A 23,305-nucleotide genomic window follows, 5' to 3' on the forward strand; every position below is an offset into this window, starting at 1 on the left:
TGTATGTGTGTATTTATGTATGTATGCGTATATATGTGTATGTATGTGTGTATGTATGTATGTATATATGTGTACGTATGTATGTGTGTATGTATGTGTGTATGTATGTATGTATATATGTGTACGTATGTATGTGTGTATGTATGTGTGTATGTATGTATGTATATATGTGTACGTATGTATGTGTGTATGTATGTGTTTGAATGTATGTATGTGTGTATGTGTATAAATTCAGCACCAATGCATTTTTCAATGCATTTCAGTCTAAAATAGACTTGCATGCATCATGTTCTAAAAATCCTCCAGAGCAAAAGTCGCAGAAAAGTCGCACAGATTTAGACTGCGACTTTCTGTGCGACAAATTTAGACAAGAAAAACCAGTCTAAATCCTTTGATAAATCTCCCCCAATGTGTCCTTATCCAAACTTTTTTCCATCAGGTTAATCACGTTAACAGTTAACGCTTGTTCGTCCACGGATTCACTTTTCTTTTCTTCTGATCTTGAGTTAATGATGTTGAAGCTTCTCCTTCTACCTCTTCTTGTGCGTTTTTTTGAGTCTCTAAAGGGACGTTTTCCTTCTTTCGTGCTTGTTCAGATTTTGCAGTTGAATTTTCCTCGTCGTTTTTCGGAAGATGCGTTTTTTCTGTTGGCAATTTGAATTTTTTGTCTTTTATTGTGTGTGTTATATTTCCTTGCTGGATTCTTACTTTCTGTAAATTTATTTTGCCATGTGAAAATACTATCATTATTAGTCTTTCTTGTCCCTCATAAACGTATCACGTTTATTCTTCTTAGTTTCTTCTTGCAGTGGTATTAGTTTGTTTTTTAACTTCTCTTGAAATGCATTCAATTGATCAGTAGAGACTCTCTTAGAGTATTCTTTTTTTGTCTTGGATAGATCTTCCTGTATTTTATCGTACTCAATGCGGTTGCGAGTGAGTACGATTTGTATTAACTATAACGTATGGTCGTGATGTGCTTGTTCCCGGGCGTTCACAAACACTTCATCCTCTTGAAAGATAGCTGGAGGTTTATACATTCTCAGTCCCCTTGGGACTCGTTCACATTGCATATAGGACTGCAACGAGTTCACTGTCCAAAAATGATTAATTTCTTTTTCAGAAAGACTAGTAACACGATGTTCCAGGTGCTTGGTGCTAGTCATTTCTAGATCGTCCTTGACATTGCAGTGGAGGAAGTAACCCCCTACGCCTTCCCTCCCTGTGAGGAAAGCGACATCCAGATTCTCAAACTGATCACTGTGATCCATCTCCGTGTCTTCTGGCTTTTTTTGCCATGTCCACGTGCTCTGTATGCTTCAAGATGAAGTGGTAGTTCAGAAGTAAAAGTTCATGTAATAGATATGCATACGGCACTGTGTATACGGAGAATTAGTGCAGTCTCTCTGGGCAACGCTCGCACTTTTAGTGCTGTGTGACAGTGGTGCTCTGGCTAATTGAAAGCGTTCATGAATATCCAACAAAGTAAAAGATGAAATGATAGCCGGCACTCACCAGTCTTCTTAAATTCTTCTTTATTATACTCACATATGAGGTGGGTAGGGAACAGACGTGGGGGTTACATAGGCAACAAAGCTCCGTTTCGTGCAGCAGGTGCACTTCGTCCGGCCATCTCTTCTAGACTGACATAACATTACTACATACTAGGTAAACCTTCCTGTTCTCCAATCACCTTTTCTTACACCCGTGCACGTGATTATGACGTTTAGACTCGGGGAAGAATGGGGAGTGTCTGTGATTAAGAACAAGCTGATAGTTCCGTCCTATCATTAAGGCCGAGTGCACATGAAATGTAAAATTTTTTATTTTTGTAAGTATAAGATGGAAGCAAAGCAGATACGTTTAGGAGCGTTTTCACATACTATTCAAGAACTAATAACCTGCAAGACAGACCAGGTCATATATGTCCTGATCTGCTCATGCGGCTTTTATTACGTGGGGCAAACGAGCAGGCAGCTCCGAGTGCGAATAAGAGAACATCTTTATGCGATGGGAGCTGCCCGGCTCATACCCCACGTAAAAGAGATGCAGAACAATAATCCAGAAATGTTGAAGTTTTCAGGACTGGAAAGAGTCACTACCAATAAAGGAGAAAGACTAGATAAAAAACTATTAATAATAGAAACAGAAAGAATATTAAAAACACATGCGACATGTGCACTCGGCCTTAATGATAGGACGGAACTATCAGCTTGTTTTTAATCACAGACACTCCCCATTCTTCCCCGAGTCTAAATGTCATAATCACGTGCACAGGTGTAAGAAAAGGTGATTGGTGATGGATTTGGGTAGAGACCATCTTTGTGTTCAAAGACTCCATTTAGTATGAAGACTTGATTATTCTCGGTCTAAGTGACTGTATTCTAACTTTCTTGTGAATTCTACATATCTAACTAGACGATGGGCATCTTATCTTCAAGAATGCAGACACTCGTATCTTTTTCTACCCCAGATGCGTCCTTGAAACAATGGTTCATTATATTTGAGCTTAAGCAATGTATATTTTGTATCTAACTTTCTTTTGCGAAAGATTTATGGTTTTCCTGTGTTTGTGCAATGTAAAGCTTACTGAGCACGCCTTATTGAAAATGGGCTATATAAGAAAATACACTGCAAGAGGGCAGGCCAGTTCTGTCTTCAGCTTACAGAGACAACACTTGTGTTTGTGTCGTGATTTTGAATGGGAGGTAGTGTTGGAAGGAACGTTGGGTGACTGCAGAACCATACAGGCTTTCCACGCACAAATTGGGCATCCGCCGACAGAAGACGTCGGCCTTTGGGGTGGAACCTAACATTATTTGGCCCCCGAACTCGGACCTGCTGCTGAAATCACAAGGAGTATCTCAGATATAGTGCGGGAACACTACGGCTCGGGCCTCCGGAGACCACAGATTGAAATCACCTGGCCAGGTAAGAAAAAGCTTTATTTTTCTTATATCTGTGCCCTCCTGAGATCTGTGGCTGTGGGTCCTGCACTTAGACTGGGTTTTAGAATAGCTAAACTCCTGTGATAGTGGGTCTATTTGAATAGACAATGAACCAATATACCTTCAGTCGGTTGGATAAGTACAGTGTTACTCCGCAAGGAGACATGGAATGAATGTATGATGGTATGTGATTTTATGAGGGTATTGCTGAACTGATCTGTGAAAGCGCCTAATGGGGTCACAGATTATGCTTAAATCCCATATTATCACATAAACCATTATCTGGCTGCTAGCATGAGCCTGGAATACATCATAAGTCCAGGACAGGTTTCGTGTGATAAACCCATGTAGTCTGGGGGGAATAAGGTGTGGAAAAAAAAAACACATCTAGACGGACACTGACCCTATAAGAGTGATGTGGATGAAAAGGCCAGGTGAGCCTTTTAGCATGTTAGTCGCCTAGGAGGACGGCAACGAGGGAAAGACACCTTACGAGGGTTTCCCCAATAAGCTACCTAGGACCGGACGGCTAGTATGAGTTAGCTAATGTCTAATACAGAATTGTCATGCATCACAGGTAAAGGCCAGGAGAGCCTTTTAATCAGGTAAAAAGGCCAAAAGAGCCTTTTTAACCTACTAGCCGCCTAAGGAGAAGGCAACGAGGGGGACATACTTTCCGAAGTTCCCCCCAATAAGCTACTTAGGACCGGTCAGCTAGAGATGGGTCAGCAAAAGTCCAAGAATGCAGACGGAGAAGCCCAGATACACGCTCTTAAAACAATCCTTGAAGAATTACACGGCAAGGACAGGTTGTCAGCCTAGCCCCTGTACACCTACTGAGGGATGAGGTTAGAAAGATGATAGGAGATAACCAGTATCAGACAGTACCTTTAAATAGGCACCTGTATAAACCATGGAGCCCTGCGGAATGTATGGCTCTTGTGCAAAATGCCCCTGACCCACTTTCTAAGCCTTTGTTTTTTTTTAGGTACCTGACTCAGGTCATGGAATCTCATAATGCCACATGGCAGGATGGGGAAGACCTTTACAGGTTAAAAATGCCCCCCACCATGTTCTCTCAATTTATAACTGTCACTCATGCAGCTAGACCCAATGAACCCAGGGGAGAGACAGACGTTTACTAACTCTCTTAAAACCTTTTGCACCAAAGACAGAGAGAGAGAGGGGGACGGTAGCAGTGGGCACTCAAACCCCGACCCAGACTGTATCTGACTATTACCTTGGTCTAGAGCAACATTACTTAGACGAAGGATTAGACATGGACAGTGACGTAATACAGAGACTGTATGTGCTTTTGTGGACGGTTTAAGACCCCAGAGAAGGGAACAACTGAAAGCCCAGGGGATAGGACCTGACCTACGGGGAGCCCCTAAAAAGACTACAATAACATATGTCTCTATAAAATCCCAAGGTGGGGGTCAGAATAACAAAGGAGCCGGCCCCCGGAAACCCCCAATTTGTTATTATTGTGACAAGACGGGACACATAAAATAAGAACTGCAGAAAACGTATTGCTGACGAGGGGAGTGACAAGCAGGACTAAAGGGATGTACGGAGTTAAGAATGAAATCAGAATGTGACAGTGATGGAATAATGAGTAATCAGCGTTTGGAAAGATAGCAGGTTATGGGAATGTTGACAAGTTGAGTTGACTAAAGGTAAGTGAAGGAAATAGAAGCTTTCTGTGAAACCTATGTGTATGTTTGTTATTTCCATACAAATTGTTTGTTTTTTCAGGTTGTGTTGTCCGCTGTGTGTGCAGGACATGGGGTGTCTAACATGCTACATTTTTACGTGAGTCTTGTGATGGTAGAGAACGTGAAATGAAACTCTTTTTTTCTCTTATGTGAGGTATGATACCTTATGGCTAAAAATGACGTCCAGGTATTAGCCAGCGCCCAAAAATTCCAAGAGGAGGAGCTTGTACGTCACATACTGTAGACAAAGAAATAAGTGTTTACCTTATGGGATAGATTGTGAATACTTTATAGTAAATGTGGAAGTTGCTGGATTAGTGGAAATTCTGGAGTCTGCAATGTTTTAGTTGAATGAAGCGGAATATAATCTCTCAGTGAGACTGTTTTAGAAGGCTACTGATAAGCTTTTTGCGTCCGAGTATATATATATATATATATATATATATATATATATATATCTTTGTGTCACTATTAGGTTTGTTTGTGATTTCTGATCTCCAAAGATAATATTCAATGTTTGTGTTTGAACACTGGGTCTTTGTGACTTTATTGTTTACTGATCCTGTGTCTTGATATCTGTTTAATATTTTATTTTTCCCTATCTAATTGTATGTCACAGATCATTCTTGGATTCGTCATTTAACCCTTGCCTCTTCTTGCTTGTGCTGTTCTGTTTAACACCCTTGTATTGTAGATCAGGAATAGGCTGGTGACTAGTTGTCATGCAATCTGTGATTTATTGCTATGTGAACCCCTTTTTGTGTTTGTATTTTTAGAGTCTTTACGGTCCGTCCGTGTAAAAGCTGACACAGCATTCTAACCTGTGTGTGAACAGCTCGACGCTGCAGAGGGGGGGGGGGGGGGCAGCGGGGGGGGGGCAGCCCCCCTTCCTGTCTTTATCTCTGAAGATTTTCTGTGTGAGAGCGGCATTCCTGGTTTATTTCCCTTTGTTTTTCTTGTGATTATTTAAATGTAGTTTATCTCTTATGATAAAAATATTAAGTCACCTTTTATTTTGCCTAATTTTGCCATAGTGCTGAAACCTTGTTGTCTTATTGGGTTAAAATTCTGTTCTTGTGAAACATTGAGATCATTTCAGAATTACATTTTGGTTTGTGAGAGGGAGTCAACCTGTTGATTCCATTCACTGACTTGTAGCGGCTTTGTAGTCTGGTCTTCTTTCCAATCCAGTACACTCCTCTCTACACTAGATAACTGCGCCCTTGAATCCAGCTTCATTGCTCTCTGGTGGAGAATGACTGGATTCGGGGGGGGGGGGGGGGGAAGAGATGATGGGAGAGGGGCATACCGTATTTTTCGCCGTATAAGACGCACTTTTTCTTCCCCAAAACTGGGGGGGAAAAGTCGGTGCGTCTTATATGGCGAATACACCCCTTTCGCGGCGGTCCCTGCGGCCACCAACGGCCGGGACCTGCGGCTAATACAGGACATCACCGATCGCGGTGATGCCCTGTATTAACCCTTCAGACGGGGCGATCAAAGATGACCGCCGCGTCTGAGGGGAAAGTGACACTAACCCGGCTGTTCAGCGATTTCACCGCGGCGGTCCCGAACAGCCCGACTGAATAGCCGGGTTAGTGCTTACAGGACACCGGGAGGGACCTTACCTGCCTCCTCGGTGTCTTCTCCGTTCAGGGATCCCCTGTATGGCCGGCGCTCTCCTTCCTCGTCATCACGTCGTCGCGTACGTGCGTCGGCGTGCGTAACGACGTGATGACGGCAACGGAGAGGGAGGATACCCGGCCGGCAGCAGAGACGTTCAGGAACGACGGGGACACGGCGACAGCGATGGAGCGACATCCAGGGCAGCGGTGACGGGTCCGGAGCGGCGGGGACACGTGAGTATTACCTCCTATGCAGTGGTCTTCAATCTGCGGACCTCCAGATGTTGCAGAACTACAACTCCCAGCATGCCCGGACAGCCGTTGGCTGTCCGGGTATGCTGGGAGTTGTAGTTTTGCAACATCTGGAGGTCCGCAGGTTGAAGACCACTATTGGGTTCAAAATCTTTATTTTTTTAGATTTTGCACCTATAAATTGGGTGCGTCTTATACGCCGGTGCGTCCTATAGGACGAAAAATACGGTAATTTATTACAAACTCTGTGTATAATAATAATGATGATGATGATGATGAATGCCTGTATAGAGTTAATGTTACAGGAGACAGCAGGGTTCTCACATGATGGGGTATGCATTCTGCATGACACCAAGTAGTCAAAAGAACAAACTCTCTACCTGCCTGCCCAGGGCAATAAGGTATTGATTTGGCTGCACTAACTGGAGCTTAGAGACTTGTCTGGGGTAAAACCGCTCACAGACTTATCTGAAAGACTTTTCTCACCTCTTCAGACAGACCAATAAAAGATGCAGAGAATTGGAGCACTCATAGAGGGGCTGCTAATGTCAGAGGAGGTGGGAATTGTCAGAATTAGGGTCCATATGAAGACTGGTACCTTAGAAGCCAAAAATAATAAGTTTGGCTGACACCACTACAGAGGCAGTCGCCGCACTGCCAGTGATATCTGTCATAGACGTGAAGGGGAGCGTGGAAAAAAAAACCTTCACAACAGGCAGATGTTGCTGTAATCTTGGAGTATATTAAGGGACAGAGGAGAAAAGACGGCATATGGGGGACTTCTGCACAAGCTCTGCCTGCCTAGAACTCTGCTTCCCAATGATAGTCCAAGTAGTACATGGTAGGACACATTTGTCTAAAGGGGCCATGCTGCAAGTCATAGACAAATCCTGGATAGCCCCTGGTATCTCCACTACCGTAGTAGCTTTTCTTCAAGCCTGTATGACCTGTGCTTCATAAAATCCAGGGAGGACTATACCAGCCCCATGAGAGCATACCCAAAGCCACTCTTGTCTGCTCTAGAGAGTCCAGGTAGATTACGTAAGCTTGACCCCTTGTTCAGGTTTTGTGTTTGTCTTGGTGTGTGTTGATCTCTTTAGGCTGATCTGTGGTCTACCCCATGGGAGGATGTATTATAGTTATAACATTTAGTATGAGAATCTGTCCTCATATGTGCAGTTCTTGTGAAAGTATCTGAAACTAACATGTGGGCAAGTGTTGTCTTTCCTTCCCAGATCCGGACAGCATTGAAGGAACCCACACGCTACAGCCTGGAGACTATGTGTATGTAAAGAAGGGAAGTCCCTCGAGCCCTGATTTGAAGGACCATGAAGGACTAAAGCCAACTGGATTCATGTGTCACACTGCAAGAGGGCGGTATCTGACCATGACAACACTTTGGTTTCTGTTTAACTGTCTAATATGTTACATCACAACCTTACATGATGAGCTAGAAAAGCATCCAGATTACAAATTCTTGAAACACCACTTAATGGTGGCACAAAATCTCACAGTGAAAGATTGCTGGATATGCACACATGCTCCTACATCTGCCCAGAGTATGCCTTATTTGGCTATCCCTGTACCACCACATGAGATGTTCCAGGGGGATTGCTTCGACACATTAGCAAGCAACAAGACACGGTACACAAAACATTGGAACACTTCAGTGGGGATTCCAATAGTGGGATGGATTGAAGACCACACGTAGTTCAGATGGGAACAGCCAATAAACTCTTCAGCACTCTCTTTGTATACCCCATGATGATGCAACTGTGGGACAAATTAGTTGAGGCCACTACCTTGACGACTAAATATATGACATTCTGGAAATCACTAACACCTCTGTGTCTGCACAACTAACCAGCACACAATAGTTCTTGATTACCCTTCAGCTGCTCAAGGGGAATGTGCCAGATTATAGGCCCCAATTGCTGTCACTACAGACACCACAAGTACCATCCAGATGCACCACCAACTTGAGAACATACAAAAACGAAGGGAACAGTCCGCTAAAGACAATGAGAAAAATAAAGATAAGTGGTGGGGAGACACTTTCTCCATAATGAACCCAGCCACCTGGTTGAAAGGTATTGGAGGATGGGTAGGAGGCGCCATACATTTTATATTACAAGTCACAGTTGTTATTCTTTTATCTTATTTAGTTATAAAGCTTTTGATGATATGCATAAGTCACTGTAAATATAGAATCGGTAAATACTGAGTATTGTTAACTTCAAATGAATGGGTTAATATAAACATTTTATGCTGTTTTCCCAGGATGTAGACGGAATAATGATCGGCATTTGTTTCCAGGTTCTCATGTCTCCTCTCTTTTTCGTTTGTTTTTAGATTGACATCAATCACACCTGAAACACTCTTCCCGGAGAGGATGCGGATCCATTACTCAGGGCACGGAGCCAATTTAAGAAGACTTGGTTCCCTCAGACAATTCGCGGTCTGGGAAAGCACCTGAGGAAAGACCCGCTATACACCTGACCCGGAGGATCCAGTTCTTTCAGATGATGATGTCAAAGGGGGAAATGATGGAATTGGGTAGAGACCATCTTTGTGTTCAAAGACTCCATTTTGTATGAAGACTTGATTATTCTCGGTCTAAGTGACTGTATTCTAACTTTCTTGTGAATTCTACATAACTAACTAGACGATGGGCATCTTATCTTCAAGAATGCAGACACTTGTATCTTTTTCTACCCCAGATGCGTCCTTGAAACAATGGTTCATTATATTTGAGCTTAAGCAATGTATATTTTGTATTTAACTTTCTTCTTACTATGTGAAAGATTTATGGTTTTCCTGTGTTTGTACAATGTAAAGCTTACTGAGCACGCCTTATTGAAAATGGGCTATATAAGAAAATACACTGCAAGAGGGCAGCCCAGTTCTGCCTTCAGCTTACAGAGACAACACTTGTGTTTGTGTCGTGATTTTGAATGGCAGGTAGTGTTGGAAGGAACGTTGGATGACTGCAGCCCCATACAGGCTTTCCACGCACAAATTGGGCATCCGCCGACAGAAGACGTCGGCCTTTGGGGTCGAACCTAACATTGGAGAACAGGAAGGTTTACCTAGTATTTAGTAATGTTATGTCAGTCTAGAAGAGATGGCCGGACGAAGTGCACCTGCTGCACGAAACGGAGCTTTGTTGCCTATGTAACCCCCCCACGTCTGTTCCCTACCCACCTCATATGTATAATAAAGAAGAATTTAAGAAGACTGGTGAGTGCCGGCTGTCATTTCATCTTTTACTTTGTTGGATATATGCATATGTATGTAAGTGTGTATGTATGTATGTGTGTGTGTATGTACTGTATGTATGTGTGTGTGTATGTACTGTATGTATGTGTGTGTGTGTTTGTGTGTGTGTGTGTATGTGAGTATGTGTGGGGGATGCTGATCAGTTTGATGCCTACCGTGCCCGGATCCGTTCGGCCGATATCTTAGTTTTTCCGTATATACTGATTAACTGCTAACTGGCACAGGCGGCGTAACAGGCACTCTGACGTCACCGCTGCCGTCTGCAGCGCCGCACAGCTCATCAATATTCCTCCCCTCCCTCCGCCTCTCCCTCTTCTCCCTACTCTGTAATGAAGAGGGAGAGGCGGAGGGAGGGGAGGAATATTGATGAGCTGTGCGGCGTTGCAGACGGTCGGCGGTGACGTCAGAGTGCCAGTAACCCCGCCAGTGGCAGTTAGCACTTAATTTGCATGTAGGGAAAAACGAAGATATCGACCAAATGGCCGGGCGGATCCGGGCGCAGTAGGCATCAAACTGATCAGTGTCCACAGCCAGTACGGCTGGTTAGTGCGAGGGGAGCAAGCTGACAGTTTTCCTTTAATATAGAGGGATCGGTCTGGCAGGGACTCAATAAACAAATCACTAAACATCTATAACAGTGGTCTCCAACCTGCGGACCTCCAGATGTTGCAAAACTACAACTCCCAGCACGCCCGGCCAACGGCGGGGGACGCTGATCAGTTTGATGCCTACTGTGCCCGACTCTGTTCGGTCGATATCTTAGTTTCTCCCTATATGCTAATTAAGTGCTAACTGGCACAGGCGGCGTAACTGGCACTCTGACGTCACTGCCGCCATCCGCAGCGCCGCCCAGCTCATCAATATTCCTCCCCACCCTCCGCCTCTCCCTCTTCTCCCCACTCTGTAATGAAGAAGGAGAGGCGGAGGGAAGGGAGGAATATTGATGAGCTGGGCGGCGCTGCGGACAGCGGCAGTGACGTCAGAGTGCCAGTTACCCCCCCGTTCGGCCGATATCTTCGTTTTTCCCTATATGCTAATTAAGTGCTCACTGACACAGGCGGGGTTGCTGGCACTCTGACGTCACCACTGTTCGTCCGCAGCGCCGCCCAGCTCATCAATATTCATCCCTTCCTTCCACCTCTCCCTCTTCATTACAGAGTGGGGAGAAGAGGGAGAGGCGGAGGGAGGGGAGGAATATTGATGAACTGGGCGGCGCTGCGGACGGCGGCGGTGACTTCAGAGTGCCAGTTACGCCACCTGTGCCAGTTAGCACTTAATTAGCATATAGGGAAAAACGAAGATATCGTCCGAACGGATCCGGGCACAGTAGGCATCAAACTGATCGGCATCTGGTTAGTGCGGGGGGAGGAAGCTGACAGTTTTCCTTTAATATGGAGGGATCGGTCTGGCAGGGACTCAATAAACAAATCACTAAACATCTATAACAGTGGTCTCCAACCTGCGGACCTCCAGATGTTGCAAAACTACAACTCCCAGCATGCACGGACAGCCAACGGCATGCTGGGAGTTGTAGTTTTGCAACATCTGGAGGTCCGCAGGTTGAAGACCACTGATCTATAACATAGAAATCATAGATGACAATTTTTAATTCAACAGGTAAAACATTTATCCTTTTATTGGTCGATACGATTTGAAGACATTTAAAAAAAATAAAAAATAAAAATAATAATAATAATTCCAGGGCGACAGAAGAATCATCCGCTCCGCCTGAGGTTCCTTCTCGTCGTAATCAAACGCACAAGTATAGATGGTCAACACTGACCCAAGATGGAGAGCCCAGAAATTGGTTGTTAATATGTTCCAAAAAGTATCGACCCCCCCCCCCACCTCCTGGTGACGGTCGTCTTTCCTGTTGAATATTTTTTATTTTTCCTAATGAACGCGGCATCTGCAAACAATCAGACATGGGAAATAAGATAAATTCTAAACATATACAGTTTCATGGTGGTCGTCATGGTTCCGAGATATTTGGGCGGCCTCGTCCGTGTATGGCCCATTGACAGGAGGAGTTGTACAAGGTAGATGTGCACAGGTGACCAGCGGACAGGATTACACAGCGCGTCATCACATGGAGCCGGCTCTCCCATCTGTCCGTCCCAAGAGAATGGTCGGATGGAAAGGGAACGGGATGATGGGGAAGTGGAGGACTCGGAACACACAGACCCTCTCCGCAACACCCCAACCTGCGAGGAAGAAGAAAACAAATCACTGTCACATGTCCCTGATGTTACTGCGCACAACAATGTCTACTATATACTGGTTATTACTGGAAACCATCAGCAAGGATATTGTCAGTAGTGTTGCTCGCGGATATAGCGCTACAGATTCGCAATTACGAATAATCGTTTTTTGTATTTTTTGTATTTTTTCTTCACAGTACACATCACAGTGATCATCCCTCTCTGCTTCCAGCTTGTGTGGTGTAAAGAAGGCTCTAATACTACTGTGTGAGACTGGCGTGCGCATTTTCGCTTATGCGAATTTGTCGTATATTCAAATTTTTGTATTTGCACATTTTCGCATATGCAAATTTTTGCATATGCGAAAATAAAACGCGAATATTACGAATATGCGAATAGAGCGAATATATGACGAATATTCGTCCATATATTCGCGAAATATTGCGGATTCGAATATGGCCTATGCTGCTCAACACTAATTGTCAGGCAAATAGGATGCTACAATACTGAGGCCTGCACATTAAAGGGGTGGAAAACTTTTTTTTTTTTTTTTACCCCTTAACGACGCAGGACGTATATTTACGTCCTGCGCCGGCTACCGCGATATGAAGCGGGATCGCGCCGCGATCCCGCATCATATCGCGTCGGTCCCGGCGCTCATCAACGGCCGGGACCCGCGGCTAATACCACACATCGCCGATCGCAGCGATGTGCGGTATTAACCCTTTAGAAGCGGCGGTCAAAGCTGACCGCCGCTTCTAAAGCGAAAGTGAAAGTGACCCGGCTGCTCAGTCGGGCTGTTCGGGACCGCCGCGGTGAAATCGCGGCGTCCCGAACAGCTGACCGGACACCGGGAGGGCCCTTACCTGCCTCCTTGGTGTCCGATCGGCGAATGACTGCTCCGTGCCTGAGATCCAGGCAGGAGCAGTCAAGCGCCGATAACACTGATCACAGGCGTGTTAATACACGCCAGTGATCAGCATAGGAGATCAGTGTGTGCAGTGTTATAGGTCCCTATGGGATAACAATGATCAGTATAAGAGATCAGTGTGTGCAGTGTTATAGGCCCCTATGGGATAATAATGATCAGCATAAGAGATCAGTGTGTGCAGTGTTATAGGCCCCTATGGATAACAATGATCAGTATAAGAGATCAGTATGTGCAGTGTTATAGGTCCCTATGGGATAACAATGATCAGTATAAGAGATCAGTGTGTGCAGTGTTATAGGTCCCTATGGGAGAACAATGATCAGTATCAGAGATCAGTGTGTGCAGTGTTATAGGTCCCTATGGGAGAACAATGATCAGTATCAGAGATCAGTGTGTGCAGTGTTATAGGTCCCTATGGGATAACAATGATCAGTGTATGCAGTGTTATAGGTCCCTATGGGACCTATAACACTGCAAAAAAAAAATGTAAAAAAAAAAGAAGTGTTAATAAAGGTAATTTAACCCCTTCCCTAATAAAAGTTTGAATCACCCCCCTTTTCCCATAAAAAAATTAAACAGTGTAAAAAAAATAAAAATAAACATATGTGGTATCGCCGCGTGCGTAAATTTCCGAACTATAAAAAAATATCATTAATTAAACCGCACGGTCAATGGCGTATGCGCAAAAAAAATTCCAAAGTCCAAAAAAGCGTATTTTGGTCACTTTTTATACCATTAAAAAATGAATAAAAAGTGATCAAAAAGTCCGATCAAAACAAAAATCATACCGATAAAAACTTCAGATCATGGCGCAAAAAATGAGTCCTCATACCGCCCTGTACGTGGAAAAATAAAAAAGTTATAGGGGTCAGAAGATGACAATTTTAAACGTATAAATTTTCCTGCATGTAGTTATGATTTTTTCCAGAAGTCCGACAAAATCAAACCTATATAAGTAGGGGATCATTTTAACCGTATGGACCTACAGAATAGTGATAAGGTGTCATTTTTACCGAAATATGCGCTGCATAGAAACGGAAGCCCCCAAAAGTTACAAAATGGCGTTTTTTCTTCGATTTTGTCGCACAATGATTTTTTTTTCTCTTTCGCCGTGGATTTTTGGGTAAAATGACTGATGTCACTGCAAAGTAGAATTGGTGACACAAAAAATAAGCCATAATATGGATTTTTAGGTGGAAATTGAAAGGGTTATGATTTTTAAAAGGTAAGGAGGAAAAAACGAAAGTGCAAAAACGGAAAAACCCTGAGTCCTTAAGGGGTTAATGAACTGGTGCCAGAAAGTTAAACAGATTTGTAAATTCCTTCTATTTAAAAATATTAATCCTTTCAGTGCTTAATAGCAGCTGTATGCTACAGAGGAAATTCTATTTGTTTTTTGTCTTGACCACAGTGCTCTCTGCTGACACCTCTGTCTGTGTCAGGAACTGTCCAGAGCAGCATAGGTTTGCTATGGGGATTTTCTCCTGCTCTGGACAGTTATTGATACGAGCATCAGGTGTCAGCAGAGAGCACTGTGGACAAGAGAAAAAAGAAATAAAAAAGAAAATAATTTCCTCTGTAGCGTACAGCTGCTAAAAAGAACTGGATGGGTAAAGATTTTTTTAATAGAAGTCATTTACAAATCTGTTTAACTTTCTGGCGCCAGTTGATTTAAAAAAAATGTTTTCCACCGGAGTACCCCTTTAAGGTCCTTTTTACGTTATATACAGAGCCCGGAGTAAAGATACTATAGAACGTACAGCTCTGGAGTATAATACAGGATATAACTCAGGATCAGTACAGGATAATTAATGTAATGTATGTACACAGTGACCTCACCAGCAGAATAGTGAGTACAGCTCTGGAGTATAATACAGGATATAACTCAGGATCAGTACAGGATAAGTAATGTAATGTATGTACACAGTGACCTCACCAGCAGAATAGTGAGTACAGCTCTGGAGTATAATACAGGATATAACTCAGGATCAGTACAGGATAAGTAATGTAATGTATGTACACAGTGATCTCATCAGCAGAATAGTGAGTACAGCTCTGGAGTATAATACAGGATATAACTCAGGATCAGTACAGGATAAGTAATGTGATGTATGTACACAGTGACCTCACCAGCAGAATAGTGAGTACAGCTCTGGAGAATAATACAGGATATAACTCAGGATCAGTACAGGATAAGTAATGTAATGTATATACACAGTGACCTCACCAGCAGAATAGTGAGTACAGCTCTGGAGTATAATACAGGATATAACTCAGGATCAGTACAGGATAAGTAATGTATATACACAGTGACCTCACCAGCAGAATAGTGAGTGCAGCTCTGGAGTTGTAGTTTTGTAACAGGCGGAGGCACATTGGTTGGGAAACGCTGCTGTATACGTTGCTCTTACCTTGTTGTACATTAGATTTGCACTTTCAGAGATTTCATACATTCTTTATAGGCCTGAATTAGATCCTGGCAGTTGTCTTCACCTTTTTCGGCTGCGCTGCAGTAAGAAGAAGATGGGAACAGGTTACAGTCATAGTTCTCTCTGTATACTATGGTATGTCCAACCAGGCGTTACTTAGAAATATGTATTTCCCAGAACCCAGTTTTACCAGCATCCTGAACGCTGTGGAGCAGTTGCCCATAGCAACTAGTCAGATTTTTTTTTTAAAGTTTGAATCTGAATGGTTGCTATGGGCAACTGCACCACTTTTCTGCTCAAATCTTCCCTCAGTGCTTTACTAGTGAGTGATATACTGTGTCGCCATCTTGTGGTACAACCCTGCAACTTCACCCTGAAAGGTTCATATGATCATAAATCACATTGGTGCTTTAGAAACCATACAAAAGCAGGAGCGCAGGAACTTTGAAAAAAAAAAAAGAAATGTCTTTTTATTGTTAAATAAATTAAAAAAATAGTAAAATAACTACAGTTTTTGTTGCTGACGTATAGTGTTAATTGTATGCAAAATAGGCCCTTACCCATATTCCATATTACACTAGTGCAGCTCTTGCACTTGTGCATTGTGGGAGATACAGTGTCAGATTGGGGGTTGCAGTGCGATCCTATTTACTTAGATTATGTACAACACAGCACAATACACAGTATGGGACACAGGTAGGTAGCCAGGAAGGTAGGTTGCTAGCTAACCAGGTAAGTAGCCAGGTAGGTTGTCAAGTAGATAGGATGTAAGTTAGTTAGTTAGTCAGCTAGGTAGGAAACCAGGTATGTTAAACAAGTCCTGCTTGCACCACTTTTGTCAATTTCCCTTTTGTTGGTTGTCATTTTTAGTTGTTGTTACACCTTATTTCCACTAGGGGGCCCCATAATTATATCCATTGTATCATTCTTTATTTATGTGTTTTTTTTTTTTTGTAAAATATACTTATATGTGAATTATCTTATTATTTACTATTGACTGTGTCAGTGTCTCCCAACCAGTGTGCCTCCAGCTATTGCAAAACTCCAACTCCCAGCATACCCAGACTGCCAAAGGCTATCCAGGTCTGTGGGGAGTTGTAGTTTTGCAACAGCTGAAGGCCCTCTGGTTGGGAATTACTGGATGTTATATTCATATTGTGGTGTCCCAGTATGGGAGTTGTTACCCCGTACCCTTGCTGTCCTGTTAGGCAGCCTCCCTGCAGTGTCCCCTGGGCCCCCCCCCCCCACCTGCATCTGTTCTACTGTATTATACCCTATGTCAGTGGTCTTCAACCTGCGGACCTCCAGATGTTGCAAAACGACAACTCCCAGCATGCCCGGACAGCCGTTGGCTGTCCGGGCATGCTTGGAGTTCTCGTTTTGCAACATCTGGAGGTCTGCAGGTTGGAGACCACTGCCCTATATTATCTATATAAGAATGTTGTATATTTAAGAAAGGTTAACATGTGATCACCAGTTGTCATGTGATTGTTACCCAGGAGGTATCAGTGACCAGGTGACTTAACCCCTTAAGGACTCAGCCCATTTTGGCCTTAAGGACTCAGACAATTTAATTTTTACGTTTTCATTTTTTCCTCCTCGCCTTCTAAAAATCATAACTCTTTTATATTTTCATCCACAGACTAGTATGAGGGCTTGTTTTTTGCGCGACCAGTTGTCCTTTTTAATGACATCACTCATTATATCATAAAATGTATGGCGCAACCAAAAAACACTATTTTTGTGGGGAAATTAAAACGAAAAACGCAATTTTGCTAATTTTGGAAGGTTTTGTTTTCACGCCGTACAATTTATGGTAAAAGTTACGTGTATTCTTTATTCTGAGGGTCAATACGATTAAAATGATACCCATTATTATATACTTTTATATTATTGTTGCGCTTAAAAAAAATCACAAACTTTTTAACCAAATTAGTACGTTTATAATCCCTTTATTTTGATGACCTCTAACTTTTTTATTTTTCCGTATAAGTGGCGGTATGGGGGCTCACTTTTTGCGCCATGATCTGTACTTTTTTTGATACCACATTTGCATATAAAAAACTTTTAATACATTTTTTATAATTTTTTTTTTAATAAAATGTATTAAAAAAGTAGGAATTTTGGACTTTTTTTTATTTTTTTTCGTTCACGCCGTTCACAGTATGGGATCATTAACATTTTATTTTAATAGTTTGGACATTTACGCACGCGGCGATACCAAATATGTCTATAAAAAATGTTTTTTACGCTTTTTGAGGGTAAAATAGGAAAAAACGGACGTTTTACTTTTTTATTGGGGGAGGGGATTTTTCACTTTTTTTTTACTTTTACTTTTACATTTTTTTACATTTTTTTTTACACTTGAATAGTCCCCATAGGGGACTATTCATAGCAATACCATGATTGCTAATACTGATCTGTTCTATGTATAGGACATAGAACAGATCAGTGTTATCGGTGATCTTCTGCTCTGGTCTGCTCGATCACAGACCAGAGCAGGAGACGCCGGGAGCCGAACGGAGGAAGGAGAGGGGACCTCCGTGCGGCGTTATGAATGATCGGATCCCCGCAGCAGCGCTGCGGGCGATCCGATCGTTCATTTAAATCGCGAACCGCCGCAGATGCCGGGATCTGTATTGATCCCGGCACCTGAGGGGTTAATGGCGGACGCCCGCGAGATCGCGGGCGTCGGCCATTGCCGGCGGGTCCCTGGCAGCGATTAGCAGCCGGGATCAGCCGCGCATGACACGGGCATCGCTCCGATGCCCGCGGTTATGCTTAGGACGTAAATGTACGTCCTGGTGCGTTAAGTACCACCTCACCAGGACGTACATTTACGTCCTGCGTCCTTAAGGGGTTAAAGGGGTATTCCAGGAAAAAACTTTTTTTTTTTTATATATATATATATCAACTGGCTCCAGAAAGTTAAACAAATTTGTAAATTACTTCTATTAAAAAATCTTAATCCTTTCAGTACTTATAAGCTTCTGAAGTTAAGGTTGTTCTTTTCTGTCTAAGTGCTCTCTGATGACACGCGTCTCGGGAGAGGTTTGCTATTGGGATTCGCTTCTAAACTGGGCGGTTCCCGAGACACGTGTCATCAGAGAGCACTTAGACAGAAAAGAACAACCTTAACTTCAGAAGCTCATAAGTACTGAAAGGATTAAGATTTTTTTAATGGAAGTAATTTTCAAATCTGTTTAACTTTCTGGAGCCAGTTGATATATATAAAAAATTTTTTTCCTGGATAACCCCTTTAAGGGTGACCAATGGGATCCCACCAGAGTCTCCCCCATAAAAACCCTGGGAGGAGTCTTTGCTGAGGTGCAGTCGAGCCTAAGAGTCCGGAGTCATAGGAGCCTCTGTAGCCACAAGATACAAGTCTACAAGTAAAGTCACAGCTTAGTCTGTCTCCAGTCAAGTCAAGTCAGTCACTGTCATCTATTGTCAAGTCAACGTGGCCTGCACTAAATTGTCCAAAACCACTGCAAGTCCCAGCAAGCCCTTAAAGGGGTACTCTGGTGGAAATTTTTTTTTTTTTATCAACTGGCGCCAGAAAGTTAAACAGATTTGTAAATGACTTCTATTAAAAAATGTTTACCCTTCCAGTACTTTTTAGCAGCTGTATGCTACAGAGGAAATTCTTTTCTTTTTGAATTTCTTTTTTGTCTTGTCCACAGTGCTCTCTGCTGACACCTCTGTACAGGAACTGGAACTGTCCAGAGCAGCATCGTTTTGCAATATGGATTTTCTCCTGCTCTGGACAGTTCCTGATACGGACAGAGGTGTCAGCAGAGAGCACTGTGGACAAGACAAAAAAGAAATTAAAAAAGAAAATAATTTCCTCTGTAGCATACAGCTGCTAAAAAGTACTGGAAATATAAAGATTGTTTTAATAGAAGTCATTTACAAATCTGTTTAACTTTCTGGCACCAGTTGATTTAAAGAAAATGTTTTCCACCGGAGTACCCCTTTAAGGTTTCTGAAGTCACTGGTCATCTCCGTGGGCCCTGGCTGAACTGTATAGACTTTACCATCTGTCACTCAGTAAAGCTACCGTGGTCCGTAACTTGGCGTCATTATTGCCCCCGTGCCTACCCCAGGATCCAGCAGTATACCTTTGGGTGGTATTGAGGATAAACCACGCCCTGGCGTCACAAATACAAGGGGTTAATGCCATCTACCCCTAGGGTAACAACATCTGCCCTGTATCTCACACCTCTATACCACATTAAATGATTTCCACATCTGTTACATGTATCATTACTCGCTCTTTAGATAATTTTGGAATATGTGTTTATATGTTGATGAATTCTCCATGGCTTATATCTATGGGATCAGGATATATAGTAGTTATACACTTCCCCTCCAGTTCTATCTGTATACTGCTGCTATCTCTATGGGATCGGGATATACAGTAGTTACACCCCTCCCAGCTCTATCTGTATACGGCTGCTATACTCTTTCTATGGGATCAGGATATACAGTAGTTATACACCTGCCCTCAAGCTTTATCTGTATACTGCTGCTGCTATCTCTATGGGATTATATATATTTCCCTTCCAGCTCTATCTGTATACTGCTGCTTTCTCTATGGGATCAGGATATATAGTAGTTATACACCTCCCCCCCAGCTCTATCTGTATACTGCTGCTATCTCTATGGGATCAGGATATATAGTAATTATACACCGCCCATTCAGCTCCATCTGTATACTGCTGCTGCTATCTTTATGGGATTATGATATATAGTAGTTACATATATTTCCCTTCCAACTCTATCGGTATACTGCTGCTTTTTCTATGGGATCAGGATATATAGTATTTATACACCTCCCCCCAGCTCTATCTGTATACTGCTGCTTTTTCTATGGGATCAGGATATATAGTATTTATACACCTCCCCTCCAGCTCTATCTGTATACTGCTGCTATCTTTATAGGATAAGTAGCTATGTGATAGCCTGGGGGAGTAGGGTATGGGGAGTGTAGCTGTGCGGTGACTAAAGGGTGCTTGTTAACCCTTGCTATTCGTGACGCCAGGGTGAGGGCTCCTCAGTAATGCTTGTCCTACCACCACCCTTCCCAAGAGCGATAGGGAGGTAGATAATAATGAAATGTCCACAACTGGAGAGTTTGCTGAAAACAGTTGTAACTTTTACTGAAGATTTTATGCAAGCTTTATAATTGGAACAGTTGCTATACATGCAAGCTTTCTTTGGAGATTGACAAAGGTTGGGACTTTAGCAGTTTAGAGTCTTCAGTATAATATGCGCTGTTCCACTGGATTTAGGGGATTTAGTTGCGGTCCAGTAGTCACGTTAGTGGGGGGGATTAGTTTAGAACTCACGGTTTAAGTTCCGCTGAGGCCGGTAGGTTTTCAGGCCTAGCGTGTCTTTGCAAGTTGCGCAGATCCGTCCTGCTAGTCCGGCATCCATGAGAGCAGCAACCCAAGAGAGCGATCATTGGCTACAGCTCCCTTATATGGGCAGGGGCTGGACTAGAGCTAATTGATCCAATACTTGTGTCAATCAACATTACAAAGGGTTATGGGTAACATGTGACCCAAGGACCTCCAAAGGTCCTCCCACATACCATAGAGGATATTAACGTGGTCACATGACCGAAGGTCCTGAGACGCTAAACAAGGTAAGTACTATACATTATATTAAAGATACATTATTACGAAATATATACATGTATTAACAGTATAGAATTAGAGTCGAGAAGAGGCGACTAGGGGCTGTCCCACCTGGGGGACCCTACCTGAGCGTAGTTACTCTGACTTTGGGGACCTCCACACTAGGTACGGTATGCAATAGGGTACAGGGACACCACATATATAATAGTTATACATCTCCCCCTCTATCTGTATACTGCTGCTATCTTTATAGGATAAGTATATATATATAGTAGTTATACCCCTCCAGCTCTATCTGTATACTGCTGCTATCTTTATAGGATAAGTATATATAGTTGTTATACATCCCCCCAGCTCTATCTTTGTACTGCTACTATCTTTATAGGATAAGTATATATAGTAGTTATACTCCCCCCCCCAGCTCTATCTGTATACTGCTGCTGCTATCTCTATGGGATTATATATATATTTCATTTCCAGCTCTATCTGTATACTGCTGCTTTCTCTATGGGATCAGGATATATAGTAGTTATACACCTCCCTCCAGCTCTATCTGTGTACTGCTGCTATCTTTATAGGTTAAGTATATATAGTAGTTATACACCTCCCCCCAGCTCTGTCTGTATACTGCTGCTATCTTTATAGGATAAGTATATATAGTAATTATACACCTCCCCCCAGCTCTATCTGTATACTGCTGCTATCTTTATAGGATAAGTATATATAGTAGTTATACACCTCCTTTTGCACAGTTTAGAGACCACAACTTTAGGGACAGATCTCTGGGTTTCCTCTGTGCGCCTGTTATATAAGATCTGGAATCCAGAAACCTGTCCTAGAACATTCTTAGTCTGGGCCCCCGAGGCCGGAGTGCCTCTTCATTTCCTGCTTGGCTTACAAACCACAGGGACATGGGTCATGGAGGAGACAACACAATCACATCAGGTGGACAGCTACAGCATGCATAGGGTTAATCCTGCGATCTGCAGGCAATGTAGGCGTTAGGGGCCCCCCAGGTCTGGGTATAGGGCCCTAATATTTTTTTTTCCCCCACGGTGAGCATTTTTTTCTAGTTTTAATTTCAGATATTTCTGCAGGTCTCCTCCTGGTGTATGTCAGACATAGTGCAATACGGGGAGACGTGTGAGGGTAGATAAGGAGGGGCTCCGCCTGTGGTCACAGGATAGGGAGAGTAGTTGGTGTCTTTCCCTATAGAGATGTGTGTTCTGGAAAAAAATAATGCTTATTCATCCTGACACGTGCAATTTTGCAAAACTACAACTCCCAGCATGCCCAGTCAGCTGTAGGGCAGTGTTTTTCAACTGGTGTGCCCCCAGCTGTTGCAAGACTACAACTCCCAGCATGCCCAGTCAGCTGTAGGGCAGTGTTTTTCAACTGGTGTGCCCCCAGCTGTTGCAAGACTACAACTCCCAGCATGCCCAGTCTACTGTAGGGCAGTGTTTTCCAACCGGTGTTCCTCCAGCTGTTGAAAAACTACAACTTCAAGCATGCCCAGTCAGCTGTAGGGCAGTGTTTTTTAACCGTTGTGCCTCCGGTTGTTGCAAAGCTACAACTCCCAGCATGCCCAGCCAGCTGTAGGTTTGTGTTTTTCAACCGGCGTGCCTCCAGCTGTTGAAAGACTACAACTCCCAGCATGCCCAGTCAGCTGTATCCCAGTGTTTCCCAACCGGCGTGCCTCCAGCTGTTGCAAAACTACAACTTCCAGCATACCCGGACAGCCAACGGCTGTCCGGGCATGCTGGAAGTTGTAGTTTTGCAACAGCTGGAGGCACACCGATTGGGAAACACTGGGATACAGTACATGTTTTGAAATGCTGGAGTACCCCTTTAATCTACTTTATGTTTCAGTTCTTCTCTATGCTTGCTGTCAGTGAACAGAGACTGAAATACATATGAACCCATACAGATCTTATTCCCCTCTGCACCCCTATAGCTCCCCCCCTTGTATACAGGGTGTTATGGGTCATCCATGTTGCAGGGTACTAGTCGCCGCCCTGTAACGCTGAATATGAAGCTGTACCCCTGCACTGGGGACAGACCTGGACTCGCCACATTACGCCCGCATAACTGCACCCCGGCCATCCTGCCCCTTTATCTGCAGCTAATGAGGCCGTTGCTGACTCAGCACCTCCAGACTGCGGGCAGGGAGTGTCGGCCCCGGGGTTGTGCTGTGAGATAAACAGCAGGCTCCCTGTCAGTCCCCATCAGCAGCCATGCATGTGGGCCGGGGCGGGGTGCCAAGTCACCAATATGTCCCAT

General features: G+C 43.4%; 1 long non-coding RNA gene across 1 annotated transcript in view; it reads right to left on the bottom strand.

Annotated features, from left to right (window-relative positions):
• Positions 1–11,445: 11,445 nt before the first annotated feature.
• The window catches only part of LOC130294518 (uncharacterized), a 32,923-nt gene continuing 21,063 nt past the window's right edge, over positions 11,446–23,305 (bottom strand). The window contains exons 2-3 of the long non-coding RNA XR_008848527.1: positions 15,366–15,461; positions 11,446–12,026 (exon numbers count right to left, since the gene is read on the bottom strand). This is a non-coding gene — a long non-coding RNA (uncharacterized LOC130294518). The remainder of the gene's footprint in view (positions 12,027–15,365; positions 15,462–23,305) is intronic.

The sequence above is a fragment of the Hyla sarda genome, chromosome 10 (genome assembly GCF_029499605.1).
Source record: "Hyla sarda isolate aHylSar1 chromosome 10, aHylSar1.hap1, whole genome shotgun sequence".
Taxonomy (NCBI): Eukaryota; Metazoa; Chordata; class Amphibia; order Anura; family Hylidae; genus Hyla; species Hyla sarda.